Here is a 12,927-nt window from a genome sequence, read left to right on the forward strand (position 1 = left end):
ATCGAGATCTCGTGTTGACTTTTTGTTTTTGAGGAGCCCAGCAACATGCAATAAACGGATTGTCCCACCACTCAACAGACCATCTCATTTCTTCCCCCACATAGATTCGTTGTGGGAAAAAATAAGCGTTGCTGTTCATCCCAACTCCATAATCGGGATTATACCAGCCAGGAAGATAATCCACCTTGTCCCACACTCCTTTAGCAATTGCTTTTCTATAATTTCCAATATACAAATCCAGTAACACCATAGGAGAAAATCGAGGCATGGGTGGCTGCGGTGCATGTTGTACACGTGTTTTTTAAATCCACTTGCTGGACAGACTTGGACGGCGAGTCGAGAAGCTGCACAAGCGCAAACTAAGTTTGCGTCACCGTGCACTGTAGCCCCCAATCTCCGCTCGAGTTTGAAGCATCGTGAACAACCTTGGCCGCCAAAGATGTTGGTCAGAATCCTCAAAAGTTCACGAGCACAAAAAGAATCTGGCGAAGACTACCTAGGCTTGTTGGCTCAAAGGTGTGAAGTCGGGGGTGTCACTGGTATTGATCTAAAGAGGCTGACATTCCCTGTGCCATGCTGATGAGAACTCTGCCGATCACCTGGCTTCTATCCGAGCTTTCAAAGTACTCACCTCCATGAGTGGAACCACTGCACCATATATCGCCCTCGTCTAAGAGATGATCGAGAGCAGCACTAAGCAAGTCATTAAGCTTGCATTTGAAAGAATGTGGGCTTGAGTGTGGATTTATTCTTGGCTTATGTGTTGATGGCAGGAATGTACGAGCGTTGAGAGTCATCTTTAGAGTGCTGAGCTCAACATCCCAATCTTGTTCACCTTGTGAGGATTGTTTGGCACTAAAAATATAAGTGCACCGATTGCCACCACCAAGAGAAATGGGAGTCCTTTCACGGGAATTAAGCTTGGCTAGAGAACGAGCATTGAAACCTCTAGAAATGGGTTTATAAACACAAAAAAAAAAAACATTAAAAGTGATTAATTATTTTTGTAATTCACACTTACACATGCACTTGCACAAAGTAAATAATCACAACACTTTAAATGAAATAAATAAACAAACAAAAAAGTTTAAAAAACCAGTTTTGAAAGTTAAATAAGTGATAAATTTAGATATTAACAAAAACTAAGATTGTGATTACTTTAGCTTATATAATGGTAGCAAAAAAAATAAGACAATGCAACACTAAAATTCTTTTTTCAGGTTTAATTAAAACTTTTAAATTTTTATTTATTTATAATGTGCAGATCGTGCTGTTTGGAAAGAAGTGAAAGAAATACACTCAAAGTGGTCATTTAAAAGAAATAAATTAACAAATATTTTTGAAAAATCTGCTAAAGTTGTAAAATCACTAACTATAATATTAATAGATTTGATTTCAAAGGTATTTTATAATTTATGAGATTTATTATATTTTTACTTTTCTTTTTAACTATCAGTAATCAACCATAAACGAAAGATAGAAAAAAATTATAATTTATATGATTTAATATTTGTAATATTTTTAACATATTTTAAGTTTTTGGAATTATATGTTATTTATTTAAGTTGTTTGTATTATTCAAACAAAAAAAATTTAAGTTTAAATTAACACTAAAATTTTTTGCACTATTACACAAATTGTGCATAAAAGTAAAAAAGGCAATAGTAGAAATATCAGCTTTTAATGAATATTTGAACTATAATATTTAAGATTTAAATGCAAATTTAGTAAAGAATATAACATGTTGCGAAGATTTTTTAGAACTCCTTAAAAAAAGTACTTTCAATATTGATAGAATAACTTCATGTAAATTTTTTGTTTTTTATTAGAATGTTTAATTGAGTATTTTTACTCATTAGTTTTGGGGTCATTCACCATGTTAAGTTGGTGGGTTTTAAAACTAATGAGTAGTAGCATGATTAATTTTTTAATGAATATAAAAACTGACACAAAAAAAGTGTTTAAAATTGTATATGAAATAATTGCAATATTTCACAAAAAAATTTTTTCCTTCTTGATTATTCATATTGTTAAAGTATAAATGATAAAAATGAGAGAAACTACACTCATCATGATAAATTTGAAAGATAAATAAGTGATGAAATTTTAATCTCGATAAATAACTAATGTTGTGAAGGAGCAGAAAGTAATTGTTTATAATGGTCAAATACTGCAAAAGAATTATTTTAGTTAGATTGTTACCTTTTATATTAATTGTATATTTTACAAATTTTTAGTTATAACGAATTTTATTGTTACTTTCAACTATCTATATATAAATAAAATTATACTATAAAGGAAAGCCATTTGAGAGATGTTACTATTTTTATATAGCTACAGTGTGTTTGAGCTTTGTTTCTTTTTAATTAGCAACAAAACTTTAATAAAGGTATTTTTTATATGATTTAATATTTGTAATACTTATAACATATTTTATTTTTTTTGAGTTGTTAGTGTTTATATGCACAATTGAGATTATAAAAGATTCAAATTCAATTTAACACGAAACTTTTACATTATTACATAAATTATGCATAAAAGTCAAAAAGAAAATACTATAAATGTCAGTTTTAAATGAATATGTGAATTATAATACTCAAAATTTAAATGCAAATTTAGTAAAGAACATAAACTCTTTCAAAAATAAAATACTTTTAACATTAGTAAAATATTTTTAAGAATTTTTTTTTATTTTTATTAAAATGTTTGATTAAATATTTTATTATAAAGACTTAAGGGTATAAAAGGAGTACAAACTTTAAAGCATATTTTATCCTTGTGGGGAAGTTTTTGATGGTGCAGAGGCGGCAAGAAGAAGATGAGGAAGAAAAAGGATGCTAAGATTCGTGTAGCCATTCTAGCGATGAATCGGAGGATCCCGGGGTTGAGAGTCCTGGTGTGGAATTCGGGCTCGCATTTGCGTCCAGGCACCGCCGTCCAGCCGCTGGGGAATCTCCTCTTCAAGCAAAATATTCGTGATCCAGGGCTTGGGAGTCTCCAGCGTCTCAGCAATGAGATCGTCAGTGATATTCTGGCGCTGCTGGATGCCAAGGATCTGGCTCGGTCGGGCGTCTCGAGCGAGGCATTCTATGTTTTCAGCCACCAGGAAGCGCTGTGTGGCGGAATTTGGTCCTCGCGGAGCTGAAAGGAGGATTTTTTTTTCCAAGGAAGCTGGAGAAAGACTTACGTCTCAGCTCGATCGGCTTGGACAAAGATAAGTTGTTCTTTGAGAACTTTGTTCTTGGAAGAAGGTTTTGATTTGTTTCTTTCCATTCAGGAAGAGGATTTCTCTTACGTCTCAGCTCGATCGGCTTGTACTAGGGTGAAGTGTTCTTTGAGACTTTGTTCTTGGAAGAAGGTTTTGATAGTTTTTGCTTCTTTCCATTCAGGAAGAAGATTTCTCTTACGTCTCAGCCCGATCGGCTTGTAAGAAGGTGAAGTGTTCTTTGAGACTTTGTTCTTGGAAGAAAGTTTTGATAGTTACCTTATACGACAAGTTCAAATCCAGGTACGAGGAGCTTCGTCCCGGGTCTCTAGAACAGCTCTGGAACGAGATAAACGCTCGGGAGTCTCAAACTTTGAGCGGCCTGTTTGGGAAAGTATAACTTCTGGCGGTGGTTTTGGATTCAATTTCGGCAGTTGAGAGGTAAAGATTCGAAGACATTATGTTTTTGGAGTTCATTGTTTTCTCTTGCAGTTATGGAGACAAACAAAGAATATTGCAAAAGTTTGTTAGACAACTCCATAAGAAGTTGCATTGCCTTTTTAAGCTCTTAAAGAACAAACTTCATTGTCGGCCTGCTACTTCCGTCGAACTGTAAGCTCAGAGCTGCCAAGTTTGCAACTTTTGCAACGCACTCCAGCATTTCTGGAGTTCTAGCATCCAACCTCTTGTCGATCAACTCGCTGATGGCTCCTCTTTGTATGACGCTCATTGCAAATGTGGACAGGTTTTTATCTGAAGCACAGCGAGAGAAGTCTACAGGCATCTGACCTGTTATTAGCTCCAAGATGACTACTCCAAAGCTGTAAACGTCGCTCTTATCTGTAAGCTGATAGCTTTGCTGGTACTATCTATGTAACCCAGTGTTCCATGCAGAGTTGTGGAAATGTGAGTGGAATCTATGGGTACCAGCTTGGAAATCCCAAAGCCCGCTACTTTGGCCGTGAGTTTTTCGTCCAACAAGATGTTGGAGGATTTGACGTCCCGGTGATATATCAGTGGAGAAGCTGCAAAGTGAAGGTACGTAAGAGCCACTGCTGTCTCTGTCGCAATTCTTAAACGGTTTTTCCACGATAACGTATCTCCTCGTTTGTGCAGATGCTCGTACAGTGTTCCTCTTGGCACGAACTCGTAGACCACGAGAGGTACTTCGCTTTCTATGCAACGTCCCATCACCTTGACGAGATTTCTGTGTTTCACTTTGGAGAGGATGGTAACCTCGTTTAGAAACTGTTGAATGCGAGGGCATTGCCGTTGTTGGCTTTCTTGATGGCCAGCGTGGTGCCCCCTTGTAGACTGCCAAAGCTGCCAGTGCCTAGCTTGAAGTCGCTTCTGAAGCACTTGGTTGCTCTCCCCATCTCTCCCCAGGTAAAGATGCTTGAGTTTTCTTTGAAAATGGCCAAGTTTCTAGTGCCTGGCAGTGCGGACAATTTCGGCCGGAACTTCCAGAGAACAAATCTAAAAATGAGAAGAGCTGGTGGTGATGATCAACGTGGAAGACACGTTTAAAGAGCTAGCTCTGTTCTCTAAGTCACGAGCTTATCGCTTTATCGCGCAGCCACCAGTCAAGGATCGTGTGCAACGAAGGAACATCATTTCGTTGCAAGTGTTTCGCGGGGTGGTACCCGAGGCTACAGTGATCAACCAGGGAAAAAAACCGCAAGTGAGTATGTTTCCAAGGGCGCAGAGAAGAAACGGGAGTTTTATCAGAACGCCAAGAAGGTGCAAAAGTATAATAAGAGGCTGAAGGAGCTCGATCCTCAAGTTTTGTAGGTACCTCTCTTTTAGAAAACGTAGTTTCTTTTAGAAACCTGAAGAGCCAGAAGGTAGAGAACGAAGATGGTGCCAGTGGCAGCCATAGCCAGAGTGGTGGAAGACAGGAGAGCAACTTCAGCTCCATCGAGAGGCTGAGGAACGAGTATGAGATGAAGCAGAAGCCGCGAAGGAAGAGCGAGCAAAGGAAACTGCGGCAAGGCAGCAGGCTCGAGAGGAATCCGAACCAACGCCAAGATGTTAAAGAAAACTAGCCATGAAATTCCTAGTGGTACTTCATCACAAAAGGCATTGTCTATTAAAGCTTGTTTGCTTAAGCAAAACAACCTAATCACAAAAATGTCATGCGGAGATAAAGGGTTGGCGCAGCAAAAGGGAAAAGGCATGGATTCGGTTGAGCTCCTGCAGGATATAGAGGCTTGCGACGAGCTACTGGATTCAAGGATCAACATACTCGAGTTCGTGCCACTGAGCACCATTGGCAGTGAGGATCAGGGAGGCTCTGATTTGAGGTTCCACACTTGGGCGCTTGTGCTTAACACACCCAAGGGTCAGTTCCTGGTATGGAACAAGAACAGGAACAGCTGCAGGATCAGCCGCATCCTCATCGCTTGCCACTGGAAGAACAGAGTTGCTAGTGACGGTGGACCACTCGTGGCACTGTGGAGCATGCGCCGGCAGCTCATCGTCTTGGATGTTTGACTGGCATGGCTTGCATCTGTCCATCTCCACCAGAGCTTGTGACCAGCTCCTCCTCGTCCTTGGTCTTGAGCACATCTGCGCTTGGATCCAGCCTTGACAAGTTCCAGCTCCTGGTTGTCTATAGCGATTCACATTTGGCCCCAGAGCACAGCTTTCTCATCACTTCTGCTATCTTCGATTCAACAACTGGGATGTGGAGAGTTAAGTCTCGTTATTCTCCTGGATTCACTTGTCGCGAGACCACCGTGTATGGTGACTCCCGGTGGCCTGGATACAGTGCACTGGCGGGTGGCTTTCTTCATGTCATGTTTTGTGAGCCCTCTTCCTGGTGGAGCACACCATGCGTGAGATATGATTTGGAAAGGGATGAGTGGTGCAGGGAACCAGTGTGGACGGTCAAATGGAGTCAAGGCCAGGTCAAGAACATGAGAGTGCATTTCTCGGAAGAGACATGGCGGATTAACGCTGATGGCCTACCTCAAGACTTGGTTAATCTTCAGCCGCCACTGGAAGCGGGTGTGGCTAACATTACACGGCGCTCGGATGGCGTCTTTCTTTATGCCTTCTTTACTTGCCAGGGATGCGTGGAGATTGTTTACATCCATGATTTTGAGGCTGGAATTTGGTATGCTCATCGCTATCGAAGGTTGAGGGACTTGCTCAAACTGAAGCCAGTCAAGTCACTTGATTATAATCATGGAGAGAATGTTGATGGCCAGAAGTGGTCCAATCTGCCTACTGACCTTCTGCAGCAAGTCGCGCAACTCTTGTGCACTGTCAGGGATATTAGATCACTGAGCATGGTATGCCACAACTGGCGCAGGACAGGCCAACGTTTGCTCAAGCGATATCAAGAGCCCGCCCTTGTCTTCTGGAACAAGAAACACAGCGAGTTATGCTTCTTTAGGTCCGATAAAGGCTGGTCAAGGATGATCAGAGACAAGAACTTTGCCCACCGTGCTCCCTTAATCACACACGGTCCCCTCTTAATCTCGTGGGAGGGGAGCACCTTGTATGTTACCAACGTTCTCAAGAAAATCTTCTCGACAAAACATGTAATGGCTCCGAGTCCGGAAATGGGACGTATCCTCAGGGTTGCATGCATAATTCAACTCGTCCACAGTGGCAAGTTGGAAATTCTCGCAGGGGCATTGCTACATTGACACCGGTGGAGACTTTCTTTAATGAGCGGAGCCTACCATGGCCTCCAGCTGATGCAAGTGGCGCTAGGGACGCTGAGAATGTCATCCTGCTTGGGTCATATGCATACTTCATGCTGGATAGGGTGGTAGCATCCCAGAGGCAGACGGTTTTTCAATACAACTAGGAAAGTGATGAGTGGGTTTCTCAGGAGCAAGTTCAAACCTCACGCCGTGACTGCCATGACTTCTGCGCATACAGCTATCAGTTTCACGTAAAATCTCCACTCATTCAACTGAATGGACGACCGGCAATCGTGCGACCCACAATGGAAATCTGGTTTCTGGCCGACCCTGGCGGAAAATGCATCGCCAAGATTCCCCAGGAGACATGGGAAAAACTGATTCAAGTGTTAGACACTTCATATGAATACACTTATATATGGGCAGTGGGTAACATTACAGCTCCGAGAATTGTCGTCGTCTCCGTACACCAGTGTACCACCTCGGTTCATATGGTGTGCAGCATCAGGAATACTCTAGTGGCCATCATTGTTTGGGAGTTTGTACTGGGTTTGTGGGATGTCATCCCCTACTCCAACAGGGAAGATCGGCTGTGGCTCAAGTCCAAGTATTTTGCCGTTTGCTTGGAGCAGAACAGCGTGGTTATGAAGCACTTGCTAAGAAGGTCATGGTTTGACTTCCTGACCGTACCTTGGCACTTGAGAAGCAGGGACAGACGTTTTATAGAGCCGTACATTTTGTCAAGGGCGATGGAGATTTGAATCTCTTGAATATGTGTACATTTTCATCCTCATCACAATCGCATGAAAGTTTGAAAGTGAAGAACGTTTAAACTTAAAAACGAGCCAATTTTCTGAAGAATCGCAATGGACGCGTTTGCGGCAGGGAAATCTCGGGCTCGTATCACCAGTCGTCAATCACATTTTAGTTTTTCTGTTGCCAAACAAAAATAAGAAGCTGCTTCAAGTTAGTAAAGTACCTATAGAGCAGCAACCTGAGAAACGACCAAATGCAAAGGCAGAGAGCAAAGGTGGACAGCAGTGGTGGTGGACTTTAATTCCCTCTTTTTAAGGCTGAGACAAAGAAGAATGCTAATTTTTTGCCCAGGAAAGATGTTTAAGAAATTACTGCTTTGCCATATTTATTTCTCATTGGATGATGTATATATATTTGATTGATTAATTTGTTCTTTTCTTTAAAAGAAAGCAAAGAAGAGAAATCTGACTCTCACGTACTTGTGACGAAGGCTTTCGATATGGTCCTCGGCTGATTTAGTATCTCGCCGCCTTAAGGCGCCTTTGCAGCTGCTAGAAAGGCAAAAATTAAGAATGTTAGACCTTCGACAAACTAGAGAATCGGTTTGGATTTTACACTCGAACTTGCCTTGTACATTTTCTGCTAGAAACGTCATAAAGATCAGAAAATAGACAAGGAAAAAATATTTCCAGCGCAGTGTTAGGCTCGACCTCTAGGAGATCTTCCTCGTAATATGTCACGCCCGATTGGCCGCATCCACCCGCTGCCAAGGCCGAAGCATTTTCCAAAGCTCAAAGATGATCTATCATTCATACTGACGGTTTCAAAACCGTTTCAAAACGGTTTGACATAACGATCCAAGAAGCAGTAGAAAGCAAAGTTCTAGCTCGAGAATGGTAAGTCACAATCTTTTCAGCTCTTTTATAGTCATTTCTTTGGCGTGCAGGATTTCTGCTTTGTGAAGGAATGTGTTGGCAAAGTGCTATCGAGGCGACATGACACGAAAGAGGCAATAGGAAGGGAAGATCCCTGGAGTTGATACTCCTCAGGATCTTCATGAGGTAACGGCTTTCGATGTTGCATGAATCTCTGTTGTTGCTAGACGACTCTAAGATCTGACGTAAAGAAAGCAAAAAAAATGTCCAGGGATAAATCCGAGCAAGAAGCAAAGCATCGCCTTCTTCCATCACATATAGTACGAGCACCCAACCTGCTCTGCATGGTTCATGTCGTCTGCCCGAAAGTCCAATTGGCTGGCCAGCTTTTCCCGAGGCCCTGTAAAAAAGTGTGAAGAGCTTATTTACGTTCCAGCAGCCTTTCTAAGATGGAGCAGGCCGGGGGCCCAGAGCTACTCGTCTTCGTTTTGGAGAGTGTTCTCTTATTTCCCTTGCTTCTCCTTTTTTTCTCTTGTTCTTCAGTCGTGAGATTCATGAGTTGAGTAAACACGCGACGCCGCAGCTACCTGGGAGATCGGGATCGAGATCTGTTAGCAGCGGAGAGACGCACACACGAGGAGGAAGAACTGTATATATATATCTGTATATGATTGTGTACATATACATAAAGCTACTACCACGTGGGCATAACTACTGCCACATCATCTCTACCTCTAACACTCCCACTCACGATCAGGCGACTGATCCAAGTCTGAATCTAAGCTTGAATCGTGCCTAGCTAGTCTGAGATGATGAGCATGGAGAGCTGATGGTAAAAGCATATGAAAAACTCATCAATCAACTACCCAAAACTTGGTTCTTGGTCTTGTTCTTGCTTGCACACTCTTTGCTTCTTGCTATGGCTTCAATCTTGCCTCTAGCATGTGGTCTTGGCCGTGAACTGCCAGGCGCGACTAGGCACTTGAATCTCCATAAACATCCTTCCCAATTGCTGGAAATTCCTGCAAAGAATTGCTATGCAATGTTCTTGAATCTTGACCCAATTCTTGATGTGGGTTGTTGAAATCTCTCAATCTCCCACTGGCTTTGTTCTCTACTTGCTGCTGCTTGTTGCTCAGCACCTCTACACAGCCTGGTGCCTTGGTGCAACGCCTCAAGCGTCCCAAACATTGCAAGAGGGATTGCAATCGGGAGGCTCATCCTCCTCCTCATCACTAGCCTCCTGGCCAGCAAGCGCCATTCTCAGGATCAAGGAGCCAATTGCTCCGATACCATGTTAGCAGCGGAGAGACGCGCACACGAGGAGGAAGAACTATCGGGATGGAGATCTCGTGTTGACTTTTTGTTTTTGAGGAGCCCAGAAACATGCAATAGACGGATTGTCCCACCACTCAACAGACCATCTCATTTCTTCCCCCACATAGATTCGTTGTGGGAAAAAATAAGCGTTGCTGTTAATCGGGATTATACCAGCCAGGAAGATAATCCACCTTGTCCCACACTCCTTTAGCAATCGCTTTTCTATAATGTCCAATACACAAATCCAGTAACACCATAGGAGAAAATCGAGGCATGGGTGGCTGAGGTGCATGTTGTACACGTGTTTTTTAAATCCACTTGCTGGACAGACTGGGACGGCGAGTCGAGAAGCTGCACAAGCGCAAACTAAGTTTGCATCACCGTGCACTGTAGCCCCCAATCTCCGCTCGAGTTTGAAGCATCATGAACAACCTTGGCTGCCAAAGATGTTGGTCAGAATCCTCAAAAGTTCACGAGCACAAAAAGAATCTGGTGAACACTACTTAGGCTTGTTGGCTCAACGGTGTGAAGTCGGGGGTGTCACTGGTGTTGATCTAAAGAGGCTGACATTCCCTGTGGCATGCTGATGAGAACTCTGCCGATCACCTGGCTTCTATCCAAGCTTTCAAAGTACTCACCTCCATGAGTGGAACCACTGCACCATATATCGCCCTCGTCCAAGAGATGATCAAGAGCAGCGGCCTCAGCGTCACTAAGTCATTAAGCTTGCATTTGAAAGAATGTGGGCTTGAGTGTGGATTTATTCTCGGCTTATGTGTTGATGGCAGGAATGTACAAGACGTTGAGAGTCATCTTTAGAGTGCTGAGCTCAATATTCACCTTGTGAGAATTGTCTGGCACTAAAAATATAAGCGCACTGATTGCCACAGGGAGATCATTCACCAAGAGAAATGGGAGTCCTTTCACAGGAATTAAGCTTGGCTAGAGAACAAGCATTGAAACCTCTAGAAATGGGTTTATATGCACCAAAATAAAAAAAACATTAAAAGTGATTAAATTTTTTTGTAATTCACACTTACACATGCATTACAATAGAAAAAAAAGTGTGTTTAAATTTGCACAAAATAAATAATCACAACACTTTAAATGAAATAAATAAACAAACAAACAAAATTTTGAAAGTCATGGGGGATTATTATTACTTTAGCTTGTATAATGGTAGCATAAAAATAAGACAATGCAACACTAAAATTCATTTTTCAGGTTTAATTAAAACTTCTAAAGTTTTTTCTATTTATTTATAATGTGCAGATTGTGCTGTTTGGAAAGAAGTGAAACAAATACACTCAAAGTGGTCATTTAAAAAACAAATTAACAAATATTTTCTAAAGTTGTAAAATCACTAACTATAATATTAATAGATTTGATTTCAAAGGTATTTTATAGTTTATGAGATTTATAATATTTTTACTTTTTTTTAACTATCGGTAATCAACCATAAATAAAAGGTAGAAAAAAGTACATTCAATATGATTTAATATTTGTAATATTTTTAACATATTTTATTTTTTTTGGAATTATATGCTATTTATTTAAGTTGTTTGTATTATTCAAACAAAAAAAATGTAAGTTCAAATTAACACTAAAGTTTTTGCACTATTACATAAATTGTGCATAAAAGTAAAAAAAGGCAATAGTAGAAATATCAGCTTTAAATGAATATTTGAACTATAATATTTAATATTTAAATGCAAATTTAGTAAAGAATATAATATGTTGCGAAGATTTCTAAAAAAGTACTTTCAATATTGATAGAATAACTTCATGTAAAAATTTTGTAATGTTTAATGAGTATTTTTACTCATTAGTTTTGGGGTCATTCACCATGTTTAGTCTCGGTTCTTGGCGGAATTGCGACTCTATCGGCCATCTCAAACCCATCTTTACTGGCATAATATTTTAATCTCGATAAATAACTAAGGTTGTGAAGGAGCATGATGTAACTATTTATAATGATCAAATACTGTAAAAGAATTATTTTAGTTAAATTGTTACCTTTTATATTAATTGTGTATTATTACAAATTTTTAGTTATAACGAATTTTATTGTTACTTTCAACTATCTATATATAAATAAAATTATACTATAAAGGAAAGTCATTTAAGAGATGTTACTATTTTTATATAGCTACAGTGTGTTTGAGCTTTATTTCTTTTTAATTAGCAGCAAAATTTAAATAAAATTTATTTTTTATATAATTTAATATTTGTAATACTTATAATATAAAACTTTTTCTTTAGTTGTTAGTGTTTATATGCACAATTGAGATTGTAAAAGATTCAAATTCAATTTAACACCAAATTTTTACATTATTACATAAATTATGCATAAAAGTTAAAAAAGAAATACTATAAATGTCAGTTTTAAATGAATATGTGAATTATAGTACTCAAAATTTAAGTGCAAATTTATTAAAAAACATAATTTGTTGTAAAGATTTTCTAAAATTCTTTTAAAAATAAAAATACTTTTAACATTAATAAAATATTTTTAAGAATTTTTTTTAATTAAAATGTTTGATTAAATATTTTATTATAAAGACTTAACGGTATAAAAGGAGTACAAACTTTAAGCATCTTTTATCCCCGTGGGGAAGTTTTTCATGGTGCAAGAGGCGGCAAGAAGAAGACGAGGAAGAAAAAAGATGCCAAGATTTGTGTAGCTATTCTAGTGATGAATCGGAGGATCCTGGAGTTGAGAGCCCTGGTGTGGAATTTGGGCTCGCATTCGCATCCAAGCACCGCGCCATCTAGCCGCTGGGGAATCTCCTCTTCACGGGCAAGCAAAATATTCGTGATCCAGGGCTTGGGAGTCTCCAGCGTCTCAGCGATGAGATAGTCAGTGATATTCTGGCGCTGCTGGATGCCAAGGATCTGGCTCGGTCAGGCGTCTCGAGCGAGGCATTCTATGTTTTCAGCCACCAGGAAGCGCTGTGTGGCGGAATTTGGTCCTCGCGGAGCTGAAAGGAGGAATTTTTTTTTCCAAGGGCTGGAGAAAGACTTATGTCTCAGCTCGATCAGCTTGGACAAAGGTAAGTTGTTCTTTGAAAACTTTGTTCTTGGAAGAAGGTTTTGATTTGTTTCTTTCCATTCA

At 39.9% G+C, this 12,927-nt stretch overlaps 1 pseudogene; it reads right to left on the reverse strand.

Moving 5' to 3' along the window:
- Positions 1 to 3,773: 3,773 nt before the first annotated feature.
- Positions 3,774 to 4,581, reverse strand: LOC112341242 (annotated as a pseudogene).
- Between the last annotated feature and the right edge of the window lie 8,346 nt (positions 4,582 to 12,927).

Source organism: Selaginella moellendorffii, unplaced genomic scaffold (assembly GCF_000143415.4).
Source record: "Selaginella moellendorffii unplaced genomic scaffold, v1.0 SELMOscaffold_2, whole genome shotgun sequence".
Taxonomy (NCBI): Eukaryota; Viridiplantae; Streptophyta; class Lycopodiopsida; order Selaginellales; family Selaginellaceae; genus Selaginella; species Selaginella moellendorffii.